Here is a 15,230-nt window from a genome sequence, read left to right on the forward strand (position 1 = left end):
AAAATCCACCCTACAGCTCATTATACACACCACCTGACTCTATCACATGCTACCAACCAACAGAATCTGATAATCAGACTTGTATAATAATGATTAAAATATAGGTGTTCAAATTCTTTAGCTAATGTCTGCAATGCAAACGTTTCTTTTCAGCAAATAAGCAACCTTGAATATGCTACAAATAAAAAAATATATAATAATTTACATTTAAAAAGTGTTAGATAAATTACTAATGGGTTGACAGAGGCAGATGTAGAGGACAGGGGGAGTATGGAGACGGATGATCCGCTGTGGCGCCCCCTAATGGGAGAAGCCGAAAGAAGAAAAAAAGGAGGAGTTATGATAAATTACTAACAGCTCTCCACTTCATACATTCGACAACTTTCTAATTTCCGCTTTGTTCGAATAGGTCGACATATTGGATTATAGGATTATCACACAATGAATTCATGATGCTGTTCTACCTCTTTAATGTCGCTACCTCCAGCTGGGCATCACATGCTACGCTAGATTCAGGCAAATGAACCGAGACAAAAAAAGAAAAGTAGATGTATGTGACCATGGGTGCATGCCGTTTCAAAGTGTTGGCTATTTTAGTTGTCTATGGTCATGTCCACTCATACGTTTTTGTTTGAATACGCATATTTTTCTCTCGGTTTTGGCCTTCCATCCACACTGAGATGGCATTTTCAGTCAAAATAAATGGAGCTTTTTAAAAAAATGCTTTCCAAAGCAGATCAATTTAAAAACGCAGTTTTTCCATTGCAGGACTGTGAAAATGGAGGCTTTCGGAAACAATGACACATTTTTACTTATTGCTGTGATGTTTTAAAGAACCAGAAAGTGAAAAAAAGACCAAGCAGAAACGACGCAGGTCGGAGAGGCTTACGTTTTGCTCATGCAAGTACAGGGACGTAAACGTTTCTGACATTTCAGTGTGGATGAGCAACTTTTTGGGAAACGATTGAAAATGAAAGTGCAGACGCAAAATGTTTTTTAGATTAAATGTATTCAAATTAATGTGGACGTAGCCTCAGACATAAGCTAGCGTTAATATACGTGTTAATGTCAAGGTTAAACATCAGTTTGCCTGCAAGCACTAACTATTTTAGATGACAAGCTAAATGCCCAGCTTTCCTTGTATGAATGAACTTACAGATGCACTTGAACAAAATGTTACTACAGTAAATAATCTTAAATTTCTTCTTCTTGTTTTTCTTTTTTTCCTTTTTTGCTTCTTTTGGCTTCTACCATTAGGGGTCGCCACAGCGGATCCTTTGTCTCCATATCCTCCCCCCCCCCTGCCCCGTCCTTTACATCTGCCTCTTTCACACCAACCACCTGCATATCTTCCCTCACCACACCCATAAACCTCCTCCTTAGTCTTCCTCTTTTCCTCCTTCCTGGTGTCTCCATCCTCAGCATTCTCCTACTGATATACCCCATGTCCCTCCTCTGCACATGTCCAAACCATCTCAATCTCACCTCCCTCACCTTGTCTCCAAAACGTCCTACATGTGCTGTCCCTCTAATAAACTCATTTCTAATCCTGTCCATCATCATCACTCCCAACGAACATCTCAACATCTTAAGCTCTGCTATCTCCAGCTTCACCTCCTGTCTTTTACTCAATGTCATTGTCTCTAATCCATACAACATCTCAGGTCTCACCACAGTCCTATAAACTTTCCCTTTCACTCTCACAGATACTCTTCTATCACAAGTCACTCCTGCTATTACTCTTCTCCACCCACTCCACCCTGCCTGCACTCTTTTCTTTACTTCTCTAACACACTCTCCATTACTTTGCACTGTTGACCCCAGGTACCTGAACTCCTCCACCTCTTCTCCCTGCAACCGCACCCCTCCACTGCCCCCCCTCTCATTTACACACATGTACTCTGTCTTACTCCTACTGACTTTCATTCTCCTTCATGGATCTTCAGTTCTTTTATGTGGAACTTTCCTAAGCTATACTCAGTGGTTTTCACTTGAAAAAACTCCATCCATAATTATGGCTTTAAGGCAGGGCTGGAAAGAAGATACCACAGCGCTCTTTATTCCTCCAATCTGATTGGCCAGTTTGTATTGATTAAGTTTTAATACCAGCCGCTTTCATGATAGATTTACAGTATAGGGTAAAGATATAACTTTTCTAGAAGGTTCCAGAATTTTCAGGACAGAGAAGTTTTGCGGTTTCATGGTAACATGAGAAGCTGTGACATTAAATGTAAGAAGAAGCTGATAGAAAAATAAAGCTAAATACAGCTGTGGCATCGGAGGATTCAAATTCAAAGTGACATGCTGTATCACATTAGTGTCGTACTTTTCCACAGCATTTGTTGTGCATTTGTTGTTACTCGTGCTAATGAAGGAAGCATCTGCAAAAAGGACAATAAACATAAAAGAATGGGTTTTTTTTTGCTGTACTTTTAAATATAATTGTTCCTTTTGTCTTCACTTTTGCACACAACTGTACATTGATGATTCTGAAAAAAAAATGTGTTGTAGTTTAAAGTTAAATGGACCATAAGAACAGATTGAAGAAAGATGTTAGAGTGATGTTAAACTGGACTGTGATCACTGGGACTAATATGCTGTCATTTATCATCTCACATGTGCCTTTACAGTCAGATCTGCCTCTTTTAGACATTTTTTAATACTTTATACTTTAATTCTTTACATGTACCAATAACTTGGAAACTATTGGAGTCTATGCTGTGAATGAAATAAATCATCATTTGAAAACTGAAAATACATTTCACTCTGGACTGAAATTGTTTAGATGGATCATGTGCCAGTCTATTTGTAGACATGCGTCAATGTCCATTCATTTCACCCTCCACTGTGTAAAAAAAAAAAAAGAATTGTAACAACACCAGCTAACAATATTAATAGTAACACTTTCACTTTTAACTTGGCCAGTGTTATACAAAGCTCTGAGAACTTCAGTAACCTGATCATATGATTCTCATTGTTGCTGAAATCTAGTTTTTTAATTCATCATTATGAGCTGAATTTAGCTTTTCTGCACTTTTTTAATCATGTGAATGCTTTTTGCCCGGAAGAAATCAGCCTGGATTCCACTACTCTTTCCCATAACTTCATGGTGTGACTGATCAACTTAATTCCCCTGTAGTTACATCGGTACCAGCACACTCCTTCTCCATTCCTCAGGCATCTTCTCACCTTCCAGAATCTTGTAAAACAATCTGTTTAAAAACTCCACTGAAATCTCTACTGAACATCTCCATGCTTCTACTGGTATGTCATCTGGTCCAACTGACTTTCCACTCTTCATCCTCTTAATCAATCAATCAATCAATCAATCAATCAATCAATCAATCAATCAATCAATCAATCAATCAATCAAGCTTTATTTGTATAGTGCCTTACAGCAACCAAAAGGAGCACAAGGCACTTTCCAGTAAAAACAACACAATCAATAAAAATATAAGAAATATAAAAATGTAAAAATATAAGAACACAAAATATAAGTAAAACAGCAGTGAAGCAGGGCTACGTGTTAAAAGCTTGTATGAATAAAAAAGTTTTCAACTGTGATTTAAAAACACTCAGCACAGTGATGGATCGGATGTGAGCTGGAAGAGCGTTCCACAGCTTTGGTCCCTGGACAGCATATGACCGGTCACTAAACTTTTTATATCGGAATTTAGGAATGACCAGAGAGGTAAGTCCAGAGGAACGGAGAGCTTGGGACAGAAATGGTTTTACCTTGCTGAGGAGTCTTAGCTGGTAAAAGCTCGCCTTCACTACTGCACTGATCTGTTTCTCGAATAACAATTTGTTCAAAAATAACACCCAGGTTACGCACGGTAGGCACAAACTGAGGTGTTAGAGGACCAAAACTCGGAGAACTGCTGCGTGAGTCTGGGCTAAACAGGATATATTCAGTTTTTGCTTCTTTCAGATGAAGGAAGTTCTGGGAACGCCATTGTTTAACATCCTGAAGGCAGTTATGAAAAGGGTCCAATGCAGAATTATTACTCATAATCACAGGAAAATAAATCTGGAGGTCGTCAGCATAAAATTTAAATTGAACTTCGTGTTTGGAAATGAGTTGACCAGATGGCAGCATATAGAGGGAAAACAGAATGGGACCAAGAATAGATCCCTGAGGCACACCAGATGACAGAGGAGCAACCGATGAAGAATTATCATTTAGCACAACTGAGAAAGTTCTGTTAGTGAGGTATGATAAAAACCAACTAAGCACCGCACCCTGCAGACCAACTAATTGCTGCTCTCACTTCCTCCTTACTAATCCTATCCATGTCCTGCTTCAGATTTCCACACCATCGTACCTTCTCTCTCTCTCTCTCTCTCTCTCTCTCTCTCTCTCTCTCTCTCTCTCTCTCTCTCTCTCTCTCTCTCTCTCTCATTTTCCTCGTTGATCAGCTGCTCAAAATACTCCCTCCATCTTCTCAACACACTCTCCTCACTAGTCAACACATTTCCAGCTCGGTTCCTCTGCCTGGCCAACCGGTATAAATCCTTTTCTCTTTCCTTAGTGTCCAACCTCTCATACAGCTCCTCATATGCTTTTTCCTTGGCTTTCGCCACATCCCTTTTTACCTGCTGCTGCATCTCCTTGTACTCCTGCTTACTTTTCTCATCACTCTGTCTATCCCACTTCTGTTTTGCCAACCTCTTTCTCCTTATGCTCTCCTGCTCTTCCTCATTCCACCACCATGTCTCCTTGTCTTCCTTTCTATTTCCAGATGTCACACCAAGTACTTGTCTAGCTGCCTCCCTCATCACTCCTGCAGTAGTTTCCCAATCATCCAGCACCTCTTCACCACCACCGAGCCCCTGTCTGACCATTTCCCTGAACCTCACACTACAGTCTTTCTCCTTCAGCTTCCACCATCTTATTCTTCTTTCAGTCCTCACTCTCCTTCTCTTCTTCTTCGCCTCCAAAACCATCCTACAGACCACCATCCGATGCTATCTAGCTACACTGTCCCCCGCCAACACACTCATCCAGTATTGTATGTCACCCTATGTTCTTTCTTTTTTCTAAAATACGTGTTCACCACTGCAATTGGCATCCTTTTTGCAAATACCATCTGCCCTTCCACATTCCTCTCCTCAATCACCTCCTCATCACCTCTGTTTCATTCACCAACATGTTCATGGAAGTCTGCTTCAATCACCAAGCTTTATTTCCTAAGTTCACCCCAGACCACTTTATCTAACTCACTACAGAATTTTTCTTTTTCCTCCATCTCACAACCCACTTGCAGAACATAGGCACTGAAAACATTTATCTCTCCTGAAACTTCCATCTTTACGTTCATCACCCTATTTGAAATGAATTTCCGGTACCTTGTTAGTTAACAATACCTGTGGTAGACATTGGTAGCACAGGCCTCAACCAATCTGGTTTGGAATTCAAGTTTTTAAAGATGAAGGACAGATTTAGGAAATAGATGAGCAAAGTAAGCAGAGAAACTCTGTCTGTGGCTCCAATAGTAAAGGAGGAAACAGAGTCTCGTTCAGAAGTGGGTGAAATGATGCAAGAAGCTACAAAGGCAAAGAAGATAGAATGGCGATTTGAGAAGTTAGAATGTATTATATTCTGGTATATGTTTATCTGTATGAAATTGAAATAATGAAGGGTAGACAAGGTTACTGTAGTTCAGTCTCTGGTTTGTGTATTGGAGCTCTAGATGTGTGGGATGTGTTTACAGAGATAGGCTGAGTTTCTGACTGCTACAAATAGTGGATGACCTTCATTACTTTATGTTTTCCAATGGAAAGCAAAAATGTTGTGAGGAGACAATAATATTGGAATATTGCGGTCAGGGCCAGGGCTCAATCCTGGGTTGACTGTATGAGAGGCAGAAGCTCTAGACATCTGCCATGAGGAGACATGTGGACCCAAGTGCAGAAATCAGACTCGGAAACAGCAGTAAATCAGCCCAGTCTCGCGTCATTTTAGTAATGAAATATAATCTACTCATTCGTGTTCATAGACACGGATTTCCCTCTTTTTTTTGTTTCACTGAGGACGACTTTCTATGTGATGTATTTGATTAGAAAGCATTTTTGGTGCCTTCGCCAAAGTTTTCTTTCTGCCACTGGATACCACAGACAGTGTACTGTTTTTTTTTTCTTATTTGTTATTGATTTTTTAATCTTCAAGTGCTATTACACAACATTTAAGCAGGAGATTTTACTGCTTTATAATCGGTAAGATACTCTTATAAGCCATCATTAGTGGTTCCTTCCAGTCAAAATACAGTAAATATATTCTCCCGGTTAATCAAAGAGATTGTGTTGATTAGAGACACACACACATTAAATACAGTACAACCACAACCATATATGTTCTGCCTTATTCTCTGATAAAAATGGGAAAAACAGTTACCTTTGGCATTTCTATCAGCATTACCCATCATCCTCGGCGCTATTGCAGTCGTGCTGAGTGACAGGAAGAAAAGAGGGAAATTTGTGGCCATGAACACAATCAATAGATTAAAGTTAGTGACTAAATCACCAAAATGCTGGGAGACTGTTTTTGGTAAATCAATAGCTTATTTTAAAATGTCAAAGAAACAAAACAAAAAAAAAAAAACACCAAAATTATAAATACAAAAAAATCAGGACACAAAAATTCCCACACAAAATCAGGGCAAAAGAAAGTCCAAATTCATCAGGGAAAAAAAACTTCTCAGAAATTCAGAATAAAAATACTTAAAGTCTTACCAGAAAAAAACAAGGCAAAAAACAAACAAAAACAAACACTGGAAATCTGTGAAAAGGCAAAAAGTTAGAACCACGTGAGATCGATCATTATCCCTCACAGGGACCCAACAAGGGAATTTAAATATGCTCAATTCTAACAGGACTCAGGTAGGAACTATTAGAATTTATTGAGGACATGGGGACATCAGGTGGGGAAACAGGAAAACACATGGGTAGGAAAATAAATAAATAAATAAAAAGTGGAAACCTAACCGAATTCCTCGGATCCTGACAATTGCTGGTTGGCTGGACAGTAATGATGGTGGTTGCATTCCTTGTATGAGGTTTTGTTATTTAGATTTGAAAAAAGTAATAGAATAATTGGCATGTAGAGGCACATCTAGGGACAAGACAGAACAGCAGAGTGACTGGGAAAGTAGAATTACGTAGGCAGGAGAACATGGGGACAGTGTCATGGGATTAAACTGTCTGCACATTTCAAGGTGTGTGATTCACTTGAGAATTATCACTGGCTTAAATCTCTCATTTGCACCAATCCAAGCATTTCTACCCATTTTCCACGCATTAACATTAGACATTAGAGTCAACCACATCTCTCTCTCTCTCTCTCTCTCTCTCTCTCTCTCTCTTTCTCTCTCTCTCTCTCTCTCTCTCTCTCTCAGTTGAGTTCAAAATGCTCCTGAGGTACCTGTAATCACTGTTTCTGTTCCTCTTCTCTCCTGGGATCTGCCCACTTCGCCCAGGCCTGCCTCTGGATGATGTTCTCTTCGATTGGACTCTGTGCAGCTGGAGAGGTTTTTATCAATGCCCTGGGGATCCATGAAATTCCGAAATAAGAACAGGAGTTTTGAGGATGGATTGGACTGTAGTTAATATCAACAGTCTGCTACACTGACTCAGGACTACAATTCGCTTCTGATCATCATCATTGCATCCCGCAACATCGTATATCTGTAATAAATGGCCATTTGGTGGAACCCAGACGAGGATGAGGTTCCCTCTTGAGTCTGGTTCCCCTCAAGGTTTCTTACTTATGCATCTCAGGGAGTTTTTCCTTTACCACAGTCGCCACCGGCTCACTTATTAGTGCTAAACTTGGTTATAAAAAACATTTTATGAATTTTAAATCACCACATTATCTGTGTAAAGCCTCTTTGAGACAATCTTCTTCTTCTTTCGGCTGCTCCCATTAGGGGTCACCACAGCGGATCATCCGTCTCCATACCATCCTGTCCTCTACATCTGCCTCTTTCACACCAACTACCTGCATGTCTTTCCTCACCACATCCATGAACCTCCTCCTTGGCCTTCCTCTTTTCCTCCTACCTGGTGGCTCCATCTTCAGCATTTTTCTACCATTATAATTGATGTCCCTTCTCTGCACATGTCCAAACCATCTCAATCTCGCTTCCCTCACCTTGTCACCAAAACATCCTACATGTGCTGTCCCTCTAATAAACTCATTTCTAATCTTGTCCATCCTCGTCACTCCCAACGAAAACCTTAACATCTTCAGCTCTGCTACCTCCAGCTCCACCTCCTGTCTTTTACTCAATGCCACTGTCTCTAATCCATACAACATCGCAGGTCTCACCACAGTCCTATTAACTTTCCCTTTCATTCTTGCAGATACCCTACTATCACAAATCACTCCTGTCACTCTTCTCCACCCACTCCACCCTGCCTGCACTCTTTTCTTTACTTCTCTAACACACTCTCCATTACTTTGCACTGTTGACCCCAGGTACCTGAACTCCTCCACCTTCTCCACCTCTTCTCCCCGCATCCGCATCACTCCACTGCCCTCCCTCTCATTCACACACATGTACTCTGTCTTACTCCTACTGACTTTCATTCCCCTTCTCTCAAGCGCATATCTCCACCTCTCCAGGCTCTTCTCAACATGCTCTCTACTCTCACCACAAATCACAATATCATCTGCAAACATCATAGTCCAGGGAGACTCCTGTCTGACCTCGTCCGTCAACCTGTCCATCACCACTGCAAACAGGAAAGGGCTCAGGGCCGATCCTTGATGCAGTCCAACCTTCACCCTGAACCAGTCTGTCGTACCTACTGCACACTTCACTGCCATCACACTGTCCTCATACATGTCCTGCACCACCCTCACATACTTCTCTGACACACCTGACTTCCTCATACAATACCACAACTCCTCTCTCGGCACTCTGTCGTACGCTTTCTCTAAATCCACAAATACACAATGCAGCTCCTTCTGTCCTTCTCTATACTTCTCCATCAACATCCTCAAAGCAAATAAGGCATCTGTGGTGCTCTTCCTCGGCATGAAACCATACTGTTGCTCACAGATGGTCACCTCTTCTCTCAGCCTGGCTTCCACTACTCTTTCCCATAACTTCATGGTGTGACTGATCAATTTAATTCCCCTGTAGTTACTGCAGGTCTGCACATCTCCCTTATGTTTAAAGATCGGTACCAGCACACTCCTTCTCCATTCCTCAGGCATACTCTCCCCTTCCAGAATCCTGTTAAACAATCTGGTTAAAAACTCCACTGCCATCTCTCCTAAACATCTCCACGCTTCTACCGGGATGTCATCTGGTCCAACCGACTTTCCATTCTTCATCCTCCTAATCGCTGCTCTCACTTCCTCCTTACTAATCCTATCTACATCCTGCTTCACCAACTCCAACTCCACATCCTCCAACCTTCTCTCTCTCTGATTTTCCTCATTCATCAGCTGCTCAAAATACTCCCTCCATCTTCTCAACACACTCTCCTCATTAGTCAACACATTTCCCTCTCCATCCTTTATTGCTCTAACTTGCAGTACATCCTTCCCAGCTCGGTCCCTCTGCCTGGCCAATCGGTATAAATCCTTTTCTCCTTCCTTAGTGACCAACCTCTTATAAAGCTCCTCATATGCCCTTTCCTTGGCTTTCGCCACATCCCTTTTTACCTGCTGCCGCATCTCCTTGTACTCCTGCCTACTTCTCTTATCACTCTGTCTATCCCACTTCTGTTTTGCCAACCTCTTTCCCCAAATGCTTTCCTGCACTTCCTCATTCCACCACCACGTCTCCTTGTCTTGCTTTCTATTTCCAAGCCTCTTTGAGACAATGTTTATTGTTAAAAGAGCAATACAAATAAACATGAATTGAATGTAAGATATAATTTAAGATAATAATAGATAACTCACCACTTTTAGAAATAGACACCAAATGTTAGATATTTGTGCAGTGGAAATCAGTTTCAGCATGTTGTCCAGTATGAATTAAAGGGTCCAAACAGTAAATTCTTCTATGTAGTCTTTTCATCAATCAGGAAATTATTCAATTAAGAAACAAGAAAATATTAACCCAGCCATTAGGGGGGCACAAGCCAGTGTACTCTTAGTGCCGGTCCCAAGCCCGGGTAAATGGGGAGGGTTGCGTTAGGAAGGGCATCCAGCGTAAAACATGTGCCAAATCAAATATGCGGATCACAAATGAGAATTTCATACCGGATCGGTCGAGGCCCGGGTTAACAACGACCGCCACAGGTATCGTTAGCCGACAGGGTACCGGTGGAAATTGGGCTACTGTTGGCCGAAGGAGGAGAAGGAGAGGAGGAAGGCGTCTACAGAGACGGCAGGAAAAGGAGCAGTGTAGGAGAGTAGAGGTTCGGGTTGGTACTTTAAATGTTGGTACTATGACGGGTAAAGGGAGAGAGATAGCTGATATGATGGAGAGGAGAAAGGTAGATGTGTTGTGTGTTCAGGAGACCAAGTGGAAAGGGAGTAAGGCCAGGAACATTGGAGGTGGGTGTAAACTGTTTTATCATGGTGTGGATGGAAAGAGAAATGGTGTAGGGGTGATTCTGAAGGAAGCGTACAGTAAGAGTGTAGTGGAGGTGAAGAGAGTTTCTGATAGGGTGATGATCGTGAAGGTGGAAGTTGAAGGGATGATGATAAATGTCATCAGTGCCTATGCTCCACAAGTTGGCTGTGAGATGGAGGAGAAAGAAAGATTCTGGAGTGAATTAGATGAAGTGGTAGATGGTGTACCTAGGAAAGAACGATTGGTGATTGGGGCAGACTTTAATGGGCATGTAGGTGAAGGGAACAGAGGTGATGAGGAGGTGATGGGTAGGTATGGTTTTAAGGAGAGGAATGTGGAAGGGCAGATGGTGGTAGATTTTGCTAAAAGGATGGAAATGGCAGTGGTGAACACGTATTTTAAGAAGAAGGAGGATCATAGGGTGACGTATAAGAGTGGAGGAAGGTGCACACAGGTGGATTATCTTCTGTGTAGGAGATGCAACCTGAAGGAGATTGGAGACTGTAAGGTGTTGGCGGGGGACAGTGTAGCTAGACAGCATCGGATGGTGGTCTGTAGGATGGTTTTGGAGGCGAAGAAGAAGAGGAGGAAAGTAAGGTTTGAAAGAAGAATAAGATGGTGGAAACTGAAGGAGGAAGATTGTAGTGTGAGGTTCAGGGAAGAGGTCAGACAGGGGCTTGGTGGTGGTGAAGAGGTGCCGGATGATTGGGCAACTACTGCAGGAGTGATGAGGGAGGCAGCTAGAAAAGTACTTGGTGTGACATCTGGAAATAGAAAGCAAGACAAGGAGACGTGGTGGTGGAATGAGGAAGTGCAGGAGAGCATTAGGGGAAAGAGATTGGCAAAACAGAAGTGGGATCGACAGAGTGATGAGAAGAGTAGGCAGGAGTACAAGGAGATGCGGCAGCAGGTTAAAAGGGATGTGGCGAAAGCCAAGGAAAAGGCATATGAGGAACTGTATAAGAGGTTGGACACTAAGGAAGGAGAAAAGGATTTATACCGATTGGCCAAGCAGAGGGACCGAGCTGGGAAGGATGTACTGCAAGTTAGAGCAATAAAGGATGGAGAGGGAAATGTGTTGACTAGTGAGGAGAGTGTGTTGAGAAGATGGAGGGAGTATTTTGAGCAGCTGATGAATGAGGAAAATCAGAGAGAGAGAGAAGGTTGGAGGATGTGAAGTTGGTGAAGCAGGATGTAGATAGGATTAGTAAGGAGGAAGTGAGAGCAGCGATTAAGAGGATGAAGAATGGAAAGTCGGTTGGACCAGATGACATACCGGTAGAAGCGTGGAGATGTTTAGGAGAGATGGCAGTGGAGTTTTTAACCAGATTGTTAAACAGGATTCTGGAAGGGGAGAGGATGCCTGAGGAATGGAGAAGGAGTGTGCTGGTACCGATCTTTAAGGATAAGGGAGATGTGCAGACCTGCAGTAACTACAGGGAAATTAAGTTGATCAGTCACACCATGAAGTTATGGGAAAGAGTAGTGGAAGCCAGGCTGAGAGAAGAGGTGACCATCTGTGAGCAACAGTATGGTTTCATGCCGAGGAAGAGCACCACAGATGCCTTATTTGCTTTGAGGATGTTGATGGAGAAGTATAGAGAAGGACAGAAGGAGCTGCATTGTGTATTTGTGGATTTAGAGAAAGCGTACGACAGGGTGCCGAGAGAGGAGTTGTGGTATTGTATGAGGAAGTCAGGTGTGTCAGAGAAGTATGTGAGGGTGGTGCAGGACATGTATGAGGACAGTGTGACGGCAGTAAAGTGTGCAGTAGGTACGACAGACTGGTTCAGGGTGAAGGTTGGACTGCATCAAGGATCGGCCCTGAGCCCTTTCCTGTTTGCAGTGGTGATGGACAGGTTGACGGACGAGGTCAGACAGGAGTCTCCCTGGACTATGATGTTTGCAGATGATATTGTGATTTGTGGTGAGAGTAGAGAGCAGGTTGAGAAGAGCCTGGAGAGGTGGAGATATGCGCTGGAGAGAAAGGGAATGAAAGTCAGTAGGAGTAAGACAGAGTACATGTGTGTGAATGAGAGGGAGGGCAGTGGAGTGATGCGGTTGCAGGGAGAAGAGGTGGAGAAGGTGGAGGAGTTCAGGTACCTGGGGTCAACAGTGCAAAGTAATGGAGAGTGTGTTAGGGAAGTAAAGAAAAGAGTGCAGGCAGGGTGGAGTGGGTGGAGAAGAGTGACAGGAGTGATTTGTGATAGAAGAGTATCTGCAAGAATTAAAGGGAAAGTTTATAGGACTGTGGTGAGACCTGCGATGTTGTATGGATTAGAGACAGTGGCATTGAGTAAAAAACAGGAGGTGGAGCTGGAGGTAGCGGAGCTGAAGATGTTGAGGTTTTCGTTGGCAGTGACGAGGATGGACAAGATTAGAAATAAGTTTATTAGAGGGACAGCTCATGTAGGATGTTTTGGTGACAAGGTGAGGGAGGCGAGATTGAGATGGTTTGGACATGTGCAGAGAAGGGACATGAATTATATTGGTAGAAAAATGCTGAAGATGGAGCCACCAGGTAGGAGGAAAAGAGGAAGGCCAAGGAGGAGGTTCATGGATGTGGTGAGGGAAGACATGCAGGTAGTTGGTGTAAAAGAGGCAGATATAGAGGACAGGGTGGTATGGAGACGGATGATCCGCTGTGGCGACCCCTAATGGGAGCAGCCGAAAGAAGAAGAAGAAGAAGAAACAAGAAAATATTTATCTTGGAAGTTACTGCAAAACTCTATATATTTGAGTTTATACTATACTCTGGGTTTTGCTTTTTTTTTCTTCCTACTACACTCCAATTTCTGCCTGGGGTGGTGGATTTGTGATTGGTCTTTGGATCCAAAAGTTAAGAGTTCAAATCCCAGCCCTGAAATGCCACCACTGAGCAAAGCCCTTTAACCCATAGTTGCTCAGCTGTATTAATAAACTTAAATGTAAGGTTCTCTGGTTAATGGTGTAGCACTCAGAGGTGGCAAAAGTACACACATTCTTTACTTAAGTAGAGATAAGTACAGATACTCATGTTTTAAAATTCTTGGGTAAAAGTTGAAGTACTGATTATACCTTTTTACTTAAGTGAAAGTAAAGAAGTCTTGGCTCTGACATGTACTTAAGTAAAAAGTAGTTATTACTTCTACCTGTTTTAGCTGTTAACTGGACCTCACATCATAATATTTGACGGACAGACAAACAGACAGATACAGTGAGGAAAATAAGTATATATATATATATACAGTGAGGAAAATAAGTATTTGAACACGCTGCTATTTTGCAAGTTCTCCCACTTAGTAATCATGGAGGGGTCTGAAATTGTCATCGTAGGTGCATGTCCACTGTGAGAGACATCATCTAAAAAAAAAAATCCAGAAATCACAATAAATGATTTTTAAACTATTTATTTGTATGATACAGCTGCAAATAAGTATTTGAAACACCTGTCTATCAGCTAAAATTCTGACCCTCAAAGACCTGTTAGTCTGCCTTTAAAATGTCCACCCCCACTACATTTATTATCCTAAATGACATGCACCTGTTTGAGGTCGTTAGCTGCATAAAGACACCTGTCCACCCCATACAATCAGTAAGAATCCAACTACTAACATGGCCAAGACCAAAGAGCTGTCCAAAGACACTAGAGACAAAATTGTACACCTCCACAAGGCTGGAAAGATCTACGGGGAAATTGCCAAGCAGCTTGGTGAAAAAAGGTCCACTGTTGGAGCAATCATTAGAAAATAGAAGAAGCTAAACATGACTGTCAATCTCCCTCGGACTGGGGCTCCATGCAAGATCTCACCTCGTGGGGTCTCAATGATCCTAAGAAAGGTGAGAAATCAGCCCAGACCTACACGGGAGGAGCTGGTCAATGACCTGAAAAGAGCTGGGACCACCGTTTCCAAGGTTACTGTTGGTAATACACTAAGACGTCATGGTTTGAAATCATGCATGGCACGGAAGGTTCCCCTGCTTAAACCAGCACATGTCCAGGCACGTCTTAAGTTTGCCAATGACCATTTGGATGATCCAGAGGAGTCATGGGAGAAAGTCATGTGGTCAGATGAGACCAAAATAGAACTTTTGGGTCATAATTCCACTAAACGTGTTTGGAGGAAGAAGACTGATGAGTACCATCCCAAAAACACCATCCCTACTGTGAAGCATGGGGGTGGCAGCATCATGCTTTGGGGGTGTTTTTCTGCACATGGGACAGGGTGACTGCACTGTATTAAGGAGAGGATGACCGGGGCCATGTATTACGAGATTTTGGGGAACAACCTCCTTCCCTCAGTTAGAGCATTGAAGATGGGTCGAGGCTGGGTCTTCCAACATGACAATGACCCGAAGCACACAGCCAGGATAACCAAGGAGTGGCTCTGTAAGAAGCATATCAAGGTTCTGGCGTGGCCTAGCCAGCAGGGCTGCTGGAAGTAATTTTGAACAGGGAGTGCTGTGAATTATTATTATTATTTATTTTTTTTTGACAAAAAAAACTATGAGCCTATGCGCCTATTTAGAATACATTTTAAAAAATAACATAGGGCTGTGACGATTGCACTTTTTTTTTTTTTTTACCACCGCGGTGGTAGTGGACCAAATACCGGCGGTGTTGCGGTTTTGAAATAATAATAAAAAAAAAAACCCAAAGAAACAATACACTAAAACCTGTAAAGCATTGAAATAAATAGATAAATACTGGTAACTTAC

At 42.3% G+C, this 15,230-nt stretch overlaps 2 protein-coding genes and 1 long non-coding RNA gene across 6 annotated transcripts in view; all 3 read left to right on the plus strand.

Annotated features, from left to right (window-relative positions):
• LOC310723289 (UDP-glucuronosyltransferase-like) overlaps positions 1-120 on the plus strand; it is a 10,220-nt gene extending 10,100 nt beyond the window's left edge. Inside the window, exon 5 of the mRNA XM_083536086.1 lies at positions 1-120. This exon is cut by the window's left edge and continues 545 nt beyond it. The gene's annotated coding sequence lies outside the window, so the exon portion shown is untranslated.
• The window catches only part of LOC310723321 (uncharacterized protein), a 487,719-nt gene that overhangs the window by 164,438 nt on the left and 308,051 nt on the right, over positions 1-15,230 (plus strand). The gene's annotated exons all lie outside the window — the stretch shown is intronic.
• LOC310723338 lies at positions 5,228-6,953 on the plus strand. The gene is made up of 2 exons (XR_014532648.1): positions 5,228-5,345; positions 5,950-6,953. It is a non-coding gene; the product is annotated as an uncharacterized lncRNA (long non-coding RNA).

The sequence above is a fragment of the Silurus aristotelis genome (genome assembly GCF_946808225.1).
Source record: "Silurus aristotelis genome assembly, chromosome: 3".
NCBI lineage: Eukaryota > Metazoa > Chordata > Actinopteri > Siluriformes > Siluridae > Silurus > Silurus aristotelis.